The following is a 20992-nucleotide window of genomic DNA, read 5'->3' on the forward strand; positions in this document are numbered from 1 at the left end:
GCCATACCTAGGAGCCCAGCATTTTGTCCTGCCTATTCTGCTTGACCTACCTACCTACAAGTGACTGCACATTTTCCACTCTAAGCAGGCACAAACTGGCTGGAATACAATACTTGCTTCCCACATTGCTTCACAGCACCAGGCAGGTGGAGAAGCAAGTTGTTCAGAGATCCAAGAGTTTACTTCAGAGCGCAGACTACAGAGCTAAGATACTTAGACAACAAGAGCTCCTGCTGAGCCACAAGAGACTAGGAAAGCAATCCTTCAAAGCTTCATTCTTCCACAGCGTGCACAGGCTAAGGGACATGCCGAGGTGCACTACGCTACCAACCTTATAATTATTGAAAGTTCACAGAGCAGAACACACAAAAAAACCAACCCAAAGTCACAACAAAACCAAGCGACTTCATCCATAACTTTAAAAAATGAGTTGAAGATACCCAAACTCTAGTTGAAAAGTATTTCACAAGGATAGAATAAATTAACATTGCTACGTACATGGCAATTCTAAGGGCAAAACCAAAGTATATTTTTGCAGAAATGGTCCCACTGTGTTAACACACAGAGATGACCTCAGGAGCCACTAGTGAATCTTGAGTAATGCTTTGCATAATCCCCAAGTCTAAACAAGTAAAACTAAAGAAAACTAAGTAAAACTAAGAAAACTAAGTAAACAAGAAAAACTAATCAGTTTTTCACACCTTTTACATGCCCAAATTATATGTACAGGAAAACACTATCTTAAATTTAATCTTCTTTCCTTAAACCATTTGTGTACCTTGCAAGTTAAGAAAATAGTCAACGGTTCCATCAATCAACTGATGCCTCTCTTCTGAAAGAATGAATAAAAAAAGTAGCATTACTATAGCCTTGATACTCCCCACAGATGTGTTCAAATATATACAGAAGGAAATCCATTTCACCACTTATTTTTGAAGCACTAAATGACCCAAAATGAAGATACATGAATCATCAGTAATGAGATCCAATTGAAAAATATATTAGGTCAATACATACTGTCTGGAAGTTTATAAATTATGTACTGGTGTGCACTTATGCAATTACAATGTATGCAGCAACTAAAACAATTCCTTAGAGAATTTCCAGAAAACAGGTTACCTGGAAGACAGTTTCTCAGGCCTCATAAATTTAAAGTTAATTGTTAAGAGTTTTATAGTAACAGTTGGGCCTTGAAGGGTAAGAGGAAAAAAAACAACAAGACAAAACACAATAATAAACAAATCAGTTTATAAAAGCAACACCTCAAAGGCATCCTGCTTCTGTACATTTTACGTAAATTCTTTCATCTTAAAAGATTATTTACTGAATACTACACAAATGTAATTCTTAAATTTATTGTCTTGACTTCTAATCAAATGCATGCTGACACCTACAGATAAAAAGTGGGTTCATCAAATGGTATTCACATGAACTCAACCCAATATTTGTAAATTAATCTATTTTTTCCCTCCTTGTTCATCTCTGTTTGATCAAAGTGTTGAAGATAAATTTTGGGTTTCAAATTCATAAATGCAGTAGGAATTTTTTTTTACTTAAGCACTCATAGGGCAATTCCTTCAAACACTTGCACTGGACTGACAGGCTTTTAGCCAAGAGGTAGAAAAGGATTCAGGGAAAGCTAGCAAAGCTGGATGCTCTATTCTGTCTAAACATTGCAGGAACTGGGAGTATGAAGATACCATGAAATTTAGGTGGACAAAACAGTAAACAATATCAACTTCTTAATTATGGAATCTTCAGAACAAAAAGAAAAAAATTAATATTAACACAAATCAGTAAGCTGAAAGAAAAATGAACGTATATAACATCACCACCAAACAAAAGTGACTTTGACTTTAGAGACATTTAAACTTATTTGCAGTAAATATGAAGTAGCAAATCCAATAAACAATTATAAAATCCAAACTCATGACAGTAATTCCTAATTGTTATCTGTTTAAATATCATTTGCCAACACCAACAACTCACTCCTGTTTATATTTGCTACTAGCATTTTAGCATAAAACTTCTGAGTAACACTGATATCAGTGCTACCTCAGAACTTTACTCCTGTTTTGAGCCCAACAGAAGAGCAGTAACAGTCTGAATACCCTCCCTGAACAGGAACTTCCCTTATTTCTCCGGTAGTGAATAGAGGGAAAACTGTGAAGAATGAGGACAGGAACTGAGGAAACAGAAAAAGATATGGAATGCTAAAATTCAGTTTCATTAATCTAGAGCGGTACAGAATTTTACTTTCACCAAAAATGGCAAGGTAAATAAAAATGAGATCATGTCCAAAAGAAAAATATGTTCTTTAAATGGAAGAACAATAATAAAAGCTTAACACTTATTTGTAATCACTTTACTAAAACATGCCATTTTGTTTTCAAAGCTGTGCTAGACTAACTGGCTGCACAGCATGAGTTCTGAATCTGAGTGACATTTTACAACTTTTGTTCTAAATTTATTTATTAAATGGAAAGAAGTTGTGAGTGCATCTTATGAATCATATTCCTTCTTGAGGCAATTTCAATCCATGAGACATTTCTCTCAGTTTGGTCATGTTAGCTACAGTTCTTGAAATTACTTTTTCCGTTTTGTCACTGCATTTTTCTTATTTATTGTGCTGAAGTTGGTCTCAAAAATAAGTTATTCCATCTTTTTGGAAAAAAAAAAAAATCTGCTCTAGTCTGAAAAGCCTTTTAGAATACAGACTATTCATGCTCGAAGCACAAAAAACCCAGCATTACCAGACTTGCTCTACAAATATTACTAAAGTATACAGCAAACTTAGAGTACACAGAGTGCTTAGGAAGTAAAAAAATGTTTTATATCGATCACAACTTTTTTATATATAATTAAAAAAATTAGTTGCTTATTAATAACGTACAGTAGGATGTTCATGTTTCATTACTACTTACTTCTAGACTCCTAAATTCAAGATGTCTTATAGTATGGAAATAAACCTACTAAAAAGTCATCCAGGTACTGAACTACAGTGTTCTCCTTTACCAGGCACAGTGCATAAGAGATTCTCCAAATAATCTATTATTTTCCCAACTATGAAAATTATTTCATTGTACTAATATTAACACAAAGATTTAAGCTGCATTTAAAAGATTAGGAATACAGGACCAGGAACACCCCCTCCCTCTTTTCAGCACAAGTAAACCAACTGATCAGTTAAAGCCATAACAAAAATGCACCTTCACCTGAATCAGACTTAGAACAAAAGAACCAAAGCAGTTCTTGTACTAACAGCACTAAATCAGGATGGAAATTTTGCCAAGTGCTGTCAATACTGGAGTTAGAGAACATGGTTGTGGCACAGCAAGAAAGTTGACTGTCAGCTGAGCTCAGAAGGTACACCCCCAGTAAGAGGTCAGAACTGAAACTGTACTTCAAACTCCACGTCACTTCCCCACAGTCCATGCAATACTGTTCTCTACAAAAGTTAATTCTGAAAACTCTTAACAGACCAACTGATTACAGGCAGCCAGCTCTTTATCACTGATATGATTATACCTTCTACATACCTACTGACGCATTGGTTACATGCTTCCAAAGGCTAGAATACCCTCCATACACTGCATGCCAATAGTAAAACATGAGAAGACAAGAAGGGAATTAGCTCAGCTGACAGATTTAGAAAGCACTTTATTAGACAAGATATTAATACCTTCATACCTAACACTGTGGTTTTAACAAATAAATATGGTTTTGGCCAAAGTCTACATTACTACATGATCACATCTCGATTCCACTTCTGTATTTCAATACTCAAGCAGACGTTAAGGTGTATAATTACTGTGATGCTTCCTACAATGACTGCAAACATACAGCAGAAAAGCTGTTAAATAGCAACATTTTTTAAAGAAGCTTGTATAAAACCATGAAATTTGAAGATGATGATTCAAACTGAGTTGCTTTGCACAAAGGATTAACTATGCAAAAACATGTTTTTAACATCCCATCCCACACATACCTACTATTCAATAGGCATCTGCACCCAATTATAGCCTTGTAAACATGCCTGGCATGACCTGGCTGCAGATGCAATCACGTAATCTCACCTCTAATCCTTGAGCAGCCTCTGGAACCACTGTTGGCTTAAATTCAAAGATGCCTGCAGTAGAATATTAAACTGACTGTAAATGGTTTGAAGTCATCACACTATACTGATACTGGGAATAATAAAGAGAACAATTTTGTACGCTAAGTTTCTATTTATTTAACCATTCAAATAAACAAAAACCATTAACCAATTCATCCCACAAATGTCAGAACACTCACGTCAATCCAGCTAAAACTTTGGATTGCTCTTGCAGAAAAGGAAGGCAAATACTTTTATGACAATGTGACACCTTCATAAAGATTTGCTAGCTGGAAGATCTTAACATCTCAGAAATATGAGAAACTAAACTGTTATAACAGTTCCAAGAGAGCAATTTTTCCTCACAACCATCTTCAGTCACACACTCACTCTGTTTAAATATGATGTATGACAAAAAACAAGGATTACTCCAGCTAAAATAATTTTTAGAATTACATATAGCTAAGAACAACCTTCCCACCTCACAAATCACAATGACCATTTGTTACAGAAGCTGTATTTACGGCGTGATACATCCCACAGCTTTGAAACTGCATTGCTTCACAGAGTAGGAAAGACATGTACAACAGAATTTAAAGAAATTTTGTCAGTTCAAACAGATGTATTAAGTTCAACAAAGCAAAAGAAAAGCAGACAATATTTAAAGTTGAGCTCAGCATGCTGCTGTCACTGCTCTGAATGACTGGCTACATCACTAAAAACACAACTTTATGGTTCAGCAAGCTCTCTTACGATGAACATTCATTCACTTGTATAAAAGAAGATCAACAGATTCATAAAGATACTGGATGGCAGGAAGGCAATGTGAAGCACAATAAAGAGGTACACAGCAAAATAAAACTAAAAATACAGCTGACAAGCTATCACTCCTGACCAACTGGTCTCTTATATTATGGTAAAGTTATACAAGCTTACCTGACAATTCTCGGTTCAACACCCCTGTCCATTTAGCCATACAATAGTTACACAGATGTGTCACTTGATGGCCTAGAACAGCTTGGAGTACTGAAATGGAATGCAGTTCATTAAAGCCAGCATGATGAGAATACTATTATCTCACACTGATGAAATGGGAATGTAAAGCAATGGAGACATTCCTTCTTTTGTTGTGGTCATGTGTCCCGTGTCCCCCCCCCATTAGCTTAAACTTAATGATCAGTTTTATCCATGTTTGAAATTATTTCCACAGATTCTATAAATGAGGAATATTGTGATACAACTTGGTGTGTCTTCATCACACACAAGCAATATGCACTTCTGAGGTAAGAGAAACCTGGATAGAGGAAATCCATTTTTGGCACAACAGTGACACTGCCTAGAAACAGGACTCAAGTATAATAAGGTTTCATCTGTGGTCTGTGAGTAAGCATGTTAATGATCCAGGGTGTTACTGAAATTCGAAAATCATAATCAATCACTATTCCCTCTTAGGCATGGATTTTGTATTGCTTTGTGTGCTTCAGCATTTGCTTTGCTTTTCTCCCTTTCATTACAGTCTATCATCCTTGTAAGCCATCAACATCTAAATGGACTAGTGTTATCTATTTACTGTTCTTCCTCTTCCATCTATGATAGAAGACATAAAAAAAATATCATGGGAACAATATAAACAGTTTAGTGTTTATACAGATTAAAAAAAAAAACATCAGGCACTGAGACACTAAGTTGCCAGGTAGAAAAGGAGTTAAAAGTATTGCTCTACAAAGATCTAACATTTTCAAAACAAGTCACACATTATTCTACGCCTTGGTCATAATGAAATTTCTGTCCTTTAAGGTAGGACTAGTATTTGACAGTAAGAGACCTTATTTATTCTATTGCTTTGGAAGCAAAAGAACATGAGTGAAAATCATCTCTACCCTATATACAAGTCAAATCTCCATGAAGTATAATTTACTTTTAATAGCTACATGCTACATTACACCAGGAGGTATTAAAAACTGAATGATAATGAGAAGATTACTTAACTGGAACAATGATACTCATTTTAGCAAGTAGCTGAGACGTTCTTGGCTAGTAACTCCCTCTACCAAATAGATCACAGAATCATAGAATGGTGTGGGTTGGAAGGGACCTTTAATGATCATCTAGTCCAACCCCCCTGCCGAAGGCAGGGACATCTTCCACTAGATCAGGTTGCTCAAAACCCCGTCCAACCTGACCTTGAACACTTCTAACAATGGGGCATCCACTTCTCTGAGCAGCCAGTTCCAGTATCTCACCACCCTCACCATAAGAAATTTCTTCCTTATGTCCAACCCAAACCTACTGTCTTTCGATTTAAACCCATTGCCCCCTTGTCCTGTCACTACAGGCCTTGGTAAAAAGTCTCCCTCCATCTTTCTTATAAGCCTCTTATATATGGAAAGGCCGCATCAGACACTGGTAAATACTTCATTAGGAATTTATGGTTCTCTTACTCCAAGGAGCAACTAGAAGCAGCTCTTGCTACATAACAAAGTTACAAGAGAAGTAAATTTTCAAGGCAGTGAGATAGTTCAGGAATGATGCTACTATGCAACAAGTACTAATTTCCAGAAGAATTCTGCAGAATACTAAGTGAAACTAAAAGTTGTAAACACAAGTGAGTTTGTACCCCTCACGTTTGTATGCCTCCTGAGATTACCACAAGTATCATGTTAGTACCAAAACCTATGAGGACAATGAACTGCCTTTCTTACCAGGATATATGATCTATGATTACTGACTGAATATTTGCGAAATATAGGCTGTGGCTGGGGAAAAAACCTGCAGTGAACAAGCACACTGTCAGATTTCCTAATTGATAAACTCTAAGCATTGGCCCTGCTAAAAGCAGTTTTATAATGATGTAAAATTTTTTTGGCCGTTATATCCTATTTTGGGAATCCTTTGGGAAAGCCAGAAAGGATACAAGAAAACATGAAACTGAATATATACTATAAAGCACGGGAAAAGGTCTACTGCAAATCCATGGATCATAAAACTTCAGCATTATTTTAAGTACAGTCTGCTATTCATATTTCCAGGTTTAACAATTACAAGAAGCTGAGGTTTATACTAGAGAGAAAGTTAGTTAACAAACTGCAAAAATACTGGACTATTGTTTAATATAAAAATTGTTACAGAAAGTGAGCTTCCTTTCTTGGAGGTGCGAGATTAACATTTCTCGAAGAAGACCTGTCTCTGAGTACTGCTAGAGAGAGAGAGTTATCTGCAGGTCACCAGTTTGAATCTCAACCAGCTCAACAGGAATTTAATGCTGTTCCAGCTTAAGTGATGTTTGATAGCTTTTAAATGTACACAAGGTAACTGATTCTCAGCATTAGCTCCTGCTCCTACATCACAAATTCATTGCTACAATTTGAATTCGCTTGTAAGACATTCAGAAGAGGCTTTGTTGCAAGATATATTTATTTACACCAGTCAAAATACAATGAGTCCTTCCACAAGAGACTTCCACAAAATGAAACACTGTACTTACTTTTGCAGGAGTTCAGAGCAGTAAGTATTCACTAAAACCGGAAGTTTCAAAAAGTCTGAAGACAACAGTGATGATTTAAAAAAATATGAACCAAATTGTCATCTGTTTTACCACACAGAACTTGTAGAATTTCAGAGTTAACTACACTCATAAATCAACTGTTACACATTCAAATGGCTATTCACACAATTAGCCTAAATGTCTCCCTCCTTCACCTTCCCACTTTGATTTGGGTTTCTCCCTATTAAAAATGTTTGCTTTAAACAAATGAATTGCTATCAATAAATCTGAAAGAAACTACTGTCCATTTGCAGAGTAAAAGCAACATAATCACATTAGTCATCTGAGCCTGTTGATATTTCCATAAAAGGCACACTGCTGCACTTCATGCATTCAGGGCTATACCATTTGAATTTTTAACCAGTTATTTGATTTACTTGGGTGGCTCAGCAAACAATTTCACAGTGAAGTAAAAGCTTGGCCATCCTCTCAGAGTCAGCTGAAGCTGTGCAAGAACTACAAAATTTAAATTCACTCCTTTTAGTCAACCATGCTATGAATTAGCCATAGGATAAGTGATTTATGACAACAGAAACTTTTAAAAATAAAATTTATTTGTTTATACCACCAAAGAAAACTTGAACTATTTGAATTAAGCCATTCTTAAGGTAGAAAGAGGAGAAAAGAATTCTAAATAAACTGTTTAAGCATCAGGTTTCCTGCTTCTGAAATATCCCTGACAGACTTTTTGTGATGGCTGACAGTAATAGTGTTGTCAACAACAGTGAAAAATAACTGAGAAATCGTATGAGTCTGGTTAAGTCTCTGATGCGCTTTTACATGACAAACCTTGAAAATACTCTGTATTCAATACACTGACTGAGTCAAAGATTTCTGTTTTGTGCATAACTGTATATGGAAGAGTGTTACAGGATAGGATGCAGACAATTTCTGTAACACACCCTCTCTTAAACTTTCACATTTTTCTGCATCAATAAGAAAATGATTGCAAAGCATATTTATACCTGTAAAGAAGTATTCAATTTCCTGCAGAGATAGGAGATACTAATGAGCATTAGTTTCAATTTAAATGACCTGTGTAAGTTTATTAGCGGCCCATATAACTGACAACAATGCAAAAAGCAGTATCTATTGCAAAGACTGCCTGCATACTATATTCACTACAATTCTTATACCCAAGATGACCAGTTGAGAAAGAAAAGAAAATGGTACTGGAGAGCACGAACACCTATGCAACGCTGTTTCTGGCCTGACTACTCCTAGCCTCTCCTCACTTTGGCCATCTTAAGCTAGAAGAAAAACCCTAGATTAGAAACAAATGGAGTTGAGTGAGGGGATGAGAAAACCTCACCTCAGGATCCCCAGCAAACACATACTAATAGAGGATGTGACTCTACACAGAGGAAGCAGAGGAGGGAAGTGGACAGGCGCATATAAATGGGAACAAAAATAAGACAGAAATAAGGAGAGAGTCAGCACAGAAAAAACAAGGAACAGACAGGAGTCAATACAGAGCAATGCAAAAGATTATCAACAGTACAGAGAATACAAACCCCATACTCCCTACACACCAGAAAACATCAACTTCCACTTCTGAAGTTTTGAATTAAGCTCTGGTGGCCTGACTGGGTGAATTTCTTTGACATGACTAATTCCTATAAAATACGGTGGACAAGTTATGCAGCATGCCTGTCTTTTCTATCATTCTAGGAGAATTTGTTAAGATAAGGAACTGTAACACAAACCTTGCCTATTTTGTGATATCTTCTGACAAGCCTTTGCACAAATACCCACCCACAAGAGTATCACAAAAAGAGGTCATATTAAGAGGTTACATATAACATTATATTAAATTGTATTTATTTTACCTATATATGTTTATTCCAATATAATTATATTAATACGATAAGTTTATCTATAATCATACGTGTACATCTATAGATGCTTGAGTGTGTGCCAAAAAATTGCTGTACTCAATTTCCTAGAAAAACAGAAAAGATACCTTAAAATAAAAATATCATGTGCCAACAACATATATATACACATATGTATGTGTATACAGATATATATGTATATATACAAATGTCATATAAACCCTAGAGAGAAAAAGCTCAATCTCTTTTTTCCTTTTTTTTTTTTTTTTTTCCTTTTGCTTTTGGGCGCTGAGAAGGAAGAGTGCCTTAAAATTAGATTTTTGTTTCTGGAACATAATTTGTTTTCTTTTAAGGCCACATTCATCTTCTATTAACATTATTTTAAGATGAAAAATTTTATCTCAGCTTAGCCCCAGACTGACTTTCTGAGGAGATGTACCTTAGATACCATACAAATGCAGACATTTTAAAATGTTTTCATTCTGCACTGGCTTCAGCCTTCTCTATAAGGAATACTAATAGGATACAAGAAAAGTCTGGCAGAAGGAAAGCTGTGAGTTTCCATCTTTCCGTAAGCAAGGTCTATGTTACAACTGTTGCAGAGAGAAACCTTGGTAGCATAAGGTAATGTTTAAAAAACTGACACTCAGATAAAGCTGTAGCTGCCCTGTCTGTGGAACCACTTCAATGGCAAATCTCCATGAGGAAGTCTAGATATTTCAGACCCACTTGTTCCATAATCTTAGGCCAGAAATAGGACAAGCCAAAACAGATAATGGAAAGAGCAGAATATGAATACAATTGTTCATCCTAAAATGCACTGATGCATTCCTGCCAAAATTCTGTACAGCTTCAAAGGACTTGAACAGTATCCAATAGCTTTACTTGATAAAAGCTTGAGAGTGTCCTCTTCCTTACAGAGAGCCTGGCACTAAATCAGGTGTTTTAACACCAGAGAGAGCAGGCTGAGAAACTACAGACAGCAGTAAAAGGGCAGCCACCAACACTGAACTTCTCCACAAATGATACTAATTTCCACTTCACATTGCCAAATAACTTCCGTGCTCTTCTGTGTGTGCTGGGCAGAGGACAGGATTGGAAACTGATTTTTCTAACAATTTAACATTAAATTAGAAGCTTTATGAATTACAATCACTCATAGCTATATAACAGCACAAACTGATTCTAAAGACCGTGCTTCACCTCTCTCTCAGAGGCTTTCAGTCATGACTTCGGTAGGTTAAGGAAAACTGTGTTTGCAGTCCTGCAAAGACTTTTTCTGCAAAGGCAGGTTGTCAGTATTCAGGTCACCAGTCATAACATTTGTTTATTTTTGCTGGTCTGGTACCAGGCCAGAAAATTTCAGATCCAAGCGATGAGATTAACGCAATTCCTGGCTGGAGCGTGCATGACTTCTTGCATACAGCTGAGTATAAAAAGACCAATTTTGTGATGATGGAGCTAGAGCCCTCTTTCACAGAGCATGTGTTCACAAGCTATAGCAGGAACATGTTAAACAACTCTGTGGCTTTATAAAATCAGGCTTACAGCATAAAAATTAAAAGGAAAGAGGTCCTTTACTACTAGCCAGTCTTTCCATAGTTGACACTGCATAGCTATCCGATGGCGAAATGACAAGCAAGTTTCACTTTCATCAGGTACAGCTACAGAAAAAAAATAGGTATAAATCTGAATATGAGACAAAATGAATGAAGCACACTTTCTGAAACTTTCAGGAGTAAGTAGTATTTGGCTTTTCAAAGCACCTCACCCAAAAGTCCGTATTCACAATTTCAGTTTTTAAGATACCTTATTTTTATTCTATATGACAAATATTCTTCCAAATGTAAGTTAAACATGCATGTTAAATACCTAAAGCAATCAGCATCTCTCTAAAACCAGACCATCTCCACATTGATCTGCCCTACTATACTCCATTAAGGTTGGCAGGATAAACTGCGCTGATTTCATTTTCCTTTTAGGAAGCGATCTCCATGATCTTGCTTTAGAAGAAAAAAAAAATAGGGCTCAAAGACAGCTTCAACTTAAAATAGTTACTAACTCATTCTACTTTGAAAGAGGTTTGGATTATTTCACTTCTTGAAAACAAGATGATGCTGTCCAGCAGCTCAAGGTAGGTGCATCCTCTAAAAGCACTCTCCTTTTTTGTTTTAACAGACTGCTTCATTCTTATGGGATATATGGGGTCTTGTGGATAACTTGGTAATACAGTAGCAAAAGAACTGCTTGAAACATTCTTTACATTACACTAAAATTGCCCCAGTATTTGTGCTGTGCTCAGCAGTATTCACCTTCACAAGAACGGAGAAGTGCAACAGATAGCCATCCAACAGTTTGAGTGGTTGCAGATGCAAGCTACAGGAACTTAAAAGTCTTTCACCTGATATGGTACAGTGGTGTCTTTGCTTAGATGCTGCGAAAAGGAAGAGATATGGTATTAAGTTGGTTCTTTAACCTATGTCCCAATTTCTTTACTGTTAAGAAGTGGCAGCGTCCATATGTTTTGTAGAGAGTAACAATATGGAGCACATCCAGCTCTTCATTTAGACACCAAGAATTTCAATCTGAAACACAGGTCTTTTGGTTTAATTCCCTGGAATCTTAGAAAAGCACCATTTGCTGAGAACACAGAGAAAAAAAAAATCAGGGTCATGTATCTCCCCGCAAATCAAATGCAGTCTTGTATACAACAGGAGGTTAGACAGCAGAAAAATCTAACGTTTAAAATAATTTGCAGTCATCCCCCCACCAGCCAAACACACTGCCACCACGGCATTACCCTGAAGCCAATAACTGACAGTGTCTGCCCTAGACACAAGCAGCACAAAGTGACAGATTTGTACATTTCAGAACCAAAAAAGCAGTTGAAAGCAAAAATACATTAAAATAACATTGTAATCTGATGCCTTGATTAAGAAATGATAGCATGAGTAGTCACACCCTCTGCTTAACCAAACAGCCCGGTGACTTCCTCATAATTCTCACAAGCATTAAACACAAATCACAGTTCTAAGCATTTGCATGACCTGGACTCAAGCGTATGCTTTGGATTTTCTCTGCTTTTAGAAGAGAGGGAGAAGACGGAAGGAGCTGAAAATCTTTGACATTTATAGTGCTGCTTAAGCACAAGCCTTATTCAGAAGGGTATCTATTTTGTTCTCCATGTCATTCTTTCCCGACAGGATGGAAAGCAATGCTACACTTCCAGACAATAAAACACTATTACTTTATTTTGAAACAGAATTCAAACCTATCTGAAAATTAGATATAAATGTACTTCTAAAATACTATGAATAAGCACATTTTAAGAATAACTCTGCTAAATAGGACTGTGTATTTAAAACTTATTTTTTGATACCTGAATGGCCAGATGAGCTGAGCAATACTGTAACAGACCTGTTAAATTAGACTATAGATCATATGCAGATTCTCTTGTTCCTTCCCATTGCTGGAGAAATATGCAAGTTAAGTATTTAGATACCTCTGTAAGATGCCTGTTCCTTTGATTCAGCATCAGATTTAAAAAACAAAGATAATTTACCTTTTAAAAAACCTTATAATACAAAAGTCATTGATTCTTACCTTAACGACAATTTCACATCACCAGTTTTCCATTATAGTAAACCAAATTCAGTACTGTTTAAAGTTTGGGGTTTTTCCTGGCTAAAAAAGAGTGGAATCTTTTTCAAAACAGTATTTACCTGAGAACCACAATCAAAAGAACCCCCAGTTACCAGATTTGCATAATAGTATAGTATTTTAGCAACCTTTTCTGCCAAGGATTACTAGGCTCCATTCAGGATACACACAAAACCTTGGATAGTTGAGGCTCACTAATTCCCCATTATTGTGTAAACAGTTTAACCTATGGAGTTACTCTTAATCCAACTATCTTATTACATATTTTGTCTAATTTTCAAGTTAATTAAAAATAATTTTCACACAAATTTGGACAATTGTAAAAGAAAATGTACATTCAACTCTTTGTACATACTTGCTCAAATACAGGATCCCTATTACTTTGATAATTTGTCAGGTTTCCACACCCAACCATTCACTTTGATCAGAAGAGCAACTTTCTACATATTTGAAAAGTAACTGGACACAGACTAAATACTCTTCTAATGAGACGCTGCCTTTATAATAAACAAATTTCCAAGTATGCGTAAGAGTAGAGACATTCGTTATGTAGTTATACACTCTCAAATCAACTGAACTGATTCCAGAATAAACAGAAACTACACATAAAGAAAATCAGGCATACATTTAAGCTACAAGTTCAAACACTGTAGTATTGACTATCTACTTATTTACATTAAAGTATTCACTATGTACACCAAACTTCTCAATAATTGAACACCATCATGAAAGAATCATAACAAGCATGCTTAAAGTGTATGCAGGGTGAGAGTTTTTAATAATTTATTACAAAAAGCAACTTCTAAAATTCAAATGAATTACTTTCAAATAAGAGCCAAAGAAGTAAAGGAAATCTCATTACTAGAATTCAACATGGCATGTCAATTTACAGAATTGTTCACACAACTGCTTTTACCTAAGTAAAATTAAACTTTCAAATATATTTTACATTAAGCCAGTTTTTAAATTACTAGTGTTAACAAATATGTCGCTCTAGAATAGAGTATGTAAAGGAATAGACATAACCTAGGCTAGAATGGGAGTCAGTAGAAAGACTTAAATTACTAGTAAATTCTGTAATATTAGAACTTGCAATTAAGATGCTATTGAATGCTATTTCCAGAAAAAAAGGGAGAAGGAAATAAATTCTTAGACATCAGAAGCGCAAAATAATTAACAGAAGGAAAAAGAAAAAAGCACCACCAAAAATTATAAACATAACTACACCCAAATATCAAGTTTCTTACAAATTTTTTTAACAGGGAGCTTAGGGCTGCTCCCTTCTATGCAGAGAGACAGAAATAGGCAATTATAAGGGAAAAGAAATACTGAACATCTAAATCCATCCATTTTTCCTCCAGCATATGGTGTCACAACTGAGAACACCAAACAACAGCAATCCAGAAAAAGAGGGGGTTTTGCTATTGTTGCTGAACTCTGAAAAACATTAAAAATTGAAACAAGTGAGCATTAGGCACAAAACCCCTTTAACTTCAGGAAATAAGTTTTGGAGGAAAAAAAAATCTCTTTGTCCAGGGCAGTATTTATCAGCATACAATGCTTAGCTATAGCACAAACTCTGGGTGTTTCCACATCAAAATTATCACATAGGAAGTCTCGTCTGACTGTTTCATAATCACTTTAAACCAGCAAAAATTCACTTTAATCACTTTAAACCACTTTAATCACTTTAAACCAGCAATAATTCTGAAAAAAGAATTTGCTCCTCCTTTCCTCCCAAGACACTAGCACAAAGGTTTAGGGTCCAAATAGCAAACTGAACATTAGTACAGCTGAACTTTGATTTACAAACCCTAAATACTAGCTCTATCTGGATCAGCTCCCTGATTCACCTCAAAACCCCATGAAACCTTGTGCCATAATCAGATACAAAACATTGAGACAGAAGCAGGCAGCCAGGGGTGAGACAGAGAAATGTTAGATCAAAATGGTCATGATGAGATCTCACCAGGAAGATCTCAGAAGCAGATTCCGCCTTTAGGTAAGACAGAAAAGACTATTACAAATTAGACTATCCCGTTATGAAAGTAGTCCAAGTCACAAATCTTTGATTCCATTTAGATTTCCTTCTGGGACACACAGGCACCTCATAGTTGCAACCAACTACGCAACCAATAGTCCTGGTTGCAACCAATATATCTGGTCATGCTTAGTGTTTTAGACACTGAAGAAAAAAAGATAACATTTCCAGAAGTCTTATTTTCAAGGCCAAATGACAGAACGATCAGTATCCCTGTGAAATCCAAATGATCTACATTCAAGCAAGCCAGGAACCTAAACCATGGGGAGGCGTTGATTGTTCCCAACTTCCCTGAAATCCTGCCTTTCTGAGCCTTCATTTTCTTTTTTATTTGGAAGAATCAAGTAAAGTTCTTAGCTTTGACCACAGAAAAAACAAAGCTATCAGTCCAGATTACTTGTGAATGAATTTCAGGGATTAGCAAACAAGAATAATCACAGAACAGAGAAAATAACCCAAACAGCAGGGCAAACTATGCAAAATACCTATATTGTGCTTGAAAAATGTTAGTATTTCAATGAGATGCACAGAAGTGATATGAGTTTAATCTAGTGCCATGAAAAAATTAAATCAAACACCTAAAAAGAAGTTTGCAATCCTCACAGATCCCTCCTGAAAAATTATTCAGCAGAAAGTTTGACAATTACATTAATATATTCAGAAGTTACTTATCTTTGATCATCTGTAACTTATTTCATAAAAAGAACACAATTTATATGTACTCAAATATATGCATAATAATAACAACCTATTATAATTCAGTCTTGATGTTTACACCTTAGTAAACTCATTTAATGTTTAAGTATTCTTTTTTCATAGCTAGCAATGTAATTAACTGTTAAAGGAACCCTAGTTAAATACTGTTTAATACAATTGCAATACAACTATTTTACTGCTTTTTAAGCATGCATTCCTGAAATAACCACCACAGTTCTTCCTGGATATTGCAAAAAAATGCAGAAATTTTTTTTGTAGAATACCTGTTTACTGGAGAGTCTTCTAGTAGCCTTCTGTCACGCTATACAGCTATCAGGCAAACAAGCAACTAAGTTGCTCACACTACATAACATGGGATCATCGCTACTCATGAACAAATAATCCAAAACATCAAGTTTTTCTGATTGCTTGGCATTTCTTATAGTTTAATAAAAATTCAGATTATTTACAATTATGTAACATGTTTACATAATTCACAAATTCTACTATACACAGAAATAACTTGCCCTGCAAGTGTAAGTATACCATACATTTGCTGGGAAAACAAAACAAACAAACAAAACCCCCTAAAAAACCAACTGCAGTAAAAAAAAAAGAAGAGACTCAGGGAAAGCAGACAAAAGAAAGTTCTAAGCAAGTCTAAATGCATTCCCCTGAAGCATGTAGAGTTTTCATTTTCTGAACAGACTAAATAGCCTGTACCATAATTAGTTTCATTTAAAAATGAGTGCAGCTTACGTAAGCACGTGGCGATCATCATAACCATTTTTACTGATGGCAATACAACAAACAGTGGGGAAAAAAGTATATAAACCTGCTCAGTTCAGAAAGTAGCACTTAGGAACTAATTCAAAATATCAGTAGTCTTTACAATAAACTACTACTGACAAAGCTTTAACTCAAATATTTTGTGAATGGACAAGTGGATAAAGTAGACCAATGATTATGCTCAGGCAAATTTTTTCAGAGTAGCCTCAAAGCAGGAATTTGCCACTGTCGTGAGAACACAACTTTCACCATAAGACACGTCTGTACTTTCGGGAATCTGTGTTCTATCACATAACAAAAACATAAGAACAAAAGATAATGAAATGTTAACATCATAATTAGTTTTTTCCCTCCTGAATCAAAGACTATAAATCAAAGAAAAATACTTAAACCTTTTTCTTTTTTTTTTCCCCCATCTTCTTCTAGTACAAGTACTTACAAAACCCTTAGCTTTCAGACCTTTCAAAAAACAAGAGACCTTAAGAGAATTCTTTAGACTTCTTCACAGAAAGATGGGCTAAACAATGATCTTTGATGTAGATTTTAATAGGAATCAATTGGGGGGGGGGGGCGCAGAGTTTTTGTTGTTGTTTGGGTTTGTGGTTTTTTTTTTTTAAACTGAACTCACCGAAGAATAGACTCAAACTTCTTTTGATCCCTTCCTGCCAGTTCCCTAACAACACCTCCCCTTCATCCAGTTCGTAGAGATACCAAGTCCATGAACAGCAATCCCCACAGGGACCGCTTCAGTAAGTCCAAGACTGAATCACAGAATCACTACGGTTGGAAAAGACCTGTAAGATCATCAAGTCCAACCTGAAAAAAAAAACAAAACAAAAAAACAAAAAAAAAAAACCACGCAAGCCAACCACCACACAACAACAACAAGGCACAACACACCAAAAACCAACCCACCCAACACCACACAGCACCATGTCCATCAAGCTACATCCCACAATGCCACATCCACACGCTCCTTGAATACCTCCAGGGAGGGTGACTCTACCACCTCCCTGTGCAGCCTATTCCAATGTTTCACTACTCTCTCAGTAAAGAACTTTTTCCTAATATCCAGCCTGAACCTCCCCTGGCGCAACTTGAGGCCATTTCCTCTAGTCCTGTCACTAGTCACTTGGGAGAAGAGACCAACACCCACCTCTCTGCAACCCCCTTTCAGGTAGTTGTAGAGAGCGATAAGGTCTCACCTCAGCCTCCTCTTCTCCAGGCTAAACAACCCCAGCTCCCTCAGCCGCTCCTCATAAGACTTGTGCTCCAGACCCCTCACCAGCTTCGTCGCCCTTCTCTGGACACGCTCCAGCACCTCCATGTCTTTCTTGTAGTGAGGGGCCCAAAACTGAACACAGGATTCGAGGTGCGGCCTCACCAGCACAGAGTACAGGGGCACAATCACCTCCCTACTCCTGCTGGCCACACTGTTTCTGATACAGGCCAGGATGCCGTTGGCCTTCTTGGCCACCTGGGCACACTGCTGGCTCATATTCAGCCGGCTGTCGATCAACACCCCCAGGTCCTTTTCTGCGGGGCAGCTTTCCAGCCACTCATCCCCAAGCCTGTAGCGTTGCCTGGGGTTGTTGTGGCCGAAGTGTAGAACCCAGCACTTGGCCTTATTGAACTTCATCCGGTTGGTCTCAGCCCATCGATCCAGCCTGTCCATATCCCTCTGCAGAGCCTTCCTACCCTCAAGCAGATCAACACTGGCAATAAACACTGGCAACAGATAAAGCAGATAAACACTGGCAACAGACTGGCAATAAAAAGTTTTCTCCACCTTCCCCAACCACCAGAAGAGTAAGCAGAATTTTCTCTTTGAGAAGATACAGATTCCTTAAAAGGTGAGAGAAGTAGGAGCTATTCCCTCATCTTTTCTTTTTTTTCTAGGAGGGGAATCCTCCATCAAACTGAAGACACCTGTCCACTAATGCTGTGTTTTGACCCCTCAATTAACAGATGTACATGAGAACAAACTGCACCAGGACTTCTGAAAACGAAAAGCCCAGAACTGAACTGTACAGCTAAGAACCAAACAACACAAGCTGCTGCCTCTGTGCCCTGCTCACATCTTGGGTAACATATGCTCTTAGGAGACCTGTCATGAAATTCTGTTACAGTTTTTACAGAAAGTGGTCTCAGTTAGGGAAAAGCAGCTTTCAAGTGACTGGGTGTCCTCCAGAAATAGAAGAACTGTTTGTCACAGTACCAGCAATGTCTGTGTTGTTGATACTAGTGCCTCGCTGAGTAACAACAGGAAAGATCAGTGAAGAACCCTCGAAGTCCGCATTACTGTAGGAAGATGTCATCCAGTTAATGGTACTAAAACCATCAAAGCCTGCTGTACAGAGCCACTGAGAGCAAATTTCTTTCTTGTCTTTGGAAAACTTAAAGTTGTCCTCTACAGAAGCCACTAATTCATCACCCTCTCACAGACGTCTTACTCCTAGATGAAGGAACTCTATTTCAACACTTTGGTGACTTTCTGACCTTTTTTTGCTCTCTTTTTTTAAAAAAAAAAAAAACAACAGTAGAATATCATTTCTAAAGACAGATCAAAAACGCTGATCTTCTTTAGGTCTCTCTTAGGCCTAAGGCTACCTTCAGCTTCATTTACCTCAGCTCCCAAATCTGGAAAAGGACTGGCAGGTAGAACATTTACTTGACTTGGAACTTTCTTTAAAGCAAAAGAAGCATTTACTGTACCTACAGAAAAGGCTTCAAAAGCAAAGAGGCAGATTTCATTTAAGAGGGTCTACATTCTGCCATTTATAAATTTAATTCTGCTGCAACAGATAAGGAAGAAACTGCTTTCCCCTTCTGTTCCCTTTTCCTTTAAACAGGATATTAAAAAAAACAATAGTAAAAGAATGTTTGTTACAAAAAACGCTAATAAGCTCAAACCAACACAGAAGGAAGTTGGATATGAACAGGGACTTATGTCACTGTCACTACCTGCTACTGAAGGCAGTACACATCGAAGGCTAACGTCTTCAGTATAGAAAAAAAGTACAAAACTGCATACATTATCCTGAACAGTTCTTCTAAAAGCTCATGAGCTCACAACACATGAAGCACTTGCAGACCAACAGTAAGACCTCTTTTGAAATACCTGCATAAAACACCAATGCTCATGAAGAAAGAACAGCAAGCAAAGTTCTATAGTCACATTTTCACAATAGTGTCCTAACAGCAGGAAATGAAGCAGAGACCCAGACTAAAATAACTGTTATCCCATGCTGCCCATTTGGAACTTATGAATGAGTTGCAAAACTCATGCTATTCTACAAAAGCACTGACAAAAATGTCTCTTTTTAATTATAATTTCATATAAGTGTTCTGAGTTCAGTTACAACACTTACTTGGCAATTCCAAGATTACTAAAGTCACATCTGTACACCACCACATCACCTAGCAGCAAAAACTTGATTTGTACCAGGAAAGGACATATAGTGGCATTTCAGTAAAATTACCCAAAAATAATAAAATGTTTTTACCACCTTCAAGTCAGCAGAAGGATTATATTTGATTTAGAAATGCTTGCTAATATAAATTTATCCTATTAACATTTTTTTGAGCAAATACGAAGCAACAGAGTGAAACTGTACCAAACACTTTGTTGTATCTGGACATGTAATTTCTGATCTGACATTAGCAGCATTACAATGAGAATTACTATTCCATCAAGATAATCTTAAGAATTTCAGGAAAGAAAGGCAGATACATTTCAACAGCAATGCTCCGCAAAATACCTAGTGCCTGGCTTACTACTTCTGCAAGCTGATCCTCAAGAGCATCACCATGAAAGCCAAAGTTTACATTCCTTTCAGAACTTTCACAGCATCCAGGTGGGGAAAAAAAAAAAAACCACAACAAAAACCAACAACCCCCTCTACTTACTCTGAAGTATTATTGATCCCATGCCCAATTCAAAAAAACAAATAAGAAAACAAATCCATAACTTTCAAGCGCTAGCAATAAATGTTCATAGCTTGAGTTAAGCCACAGTATACAAACTCCTCACAAAACAAAGACTTATACTTAAGGATTTATACCAATGTGACAAATGCTATGACATACATAGAACAAAACAAGTCTTTCACCAGCTACTTTGAGTAAGTTGTGACATTGTAAATCAGTACGAATTGTTCAAACAGATGAGACTGCAGAACAAATTACCTTAGAACATAACGAAGGGAGGGGAAAATGAAAGCTTAAAGCTGCAACAATGTTAAAATACTAGCACTGCTGTGGATCTTGTTACCAAATCTGGTAACAGGAAACTGTCAACACCGAATACATTTTAGAAAAGTACCCAACTT

Source organism: Gavia stellata, chromosome 1, assembly GCF_030936135.1.
Source record: "Gavia stellata isolate bGavSte3 chromosome 1, bGavSte3.hap2, whole genome shotgun sequence".
Taxonomy (NCBI): domain Eukaryota; kingdom Metazoa; phylum Chordata; class Aves; order Gaviiformes; family Gaviidae; genus Gavia; species Gavia stellata.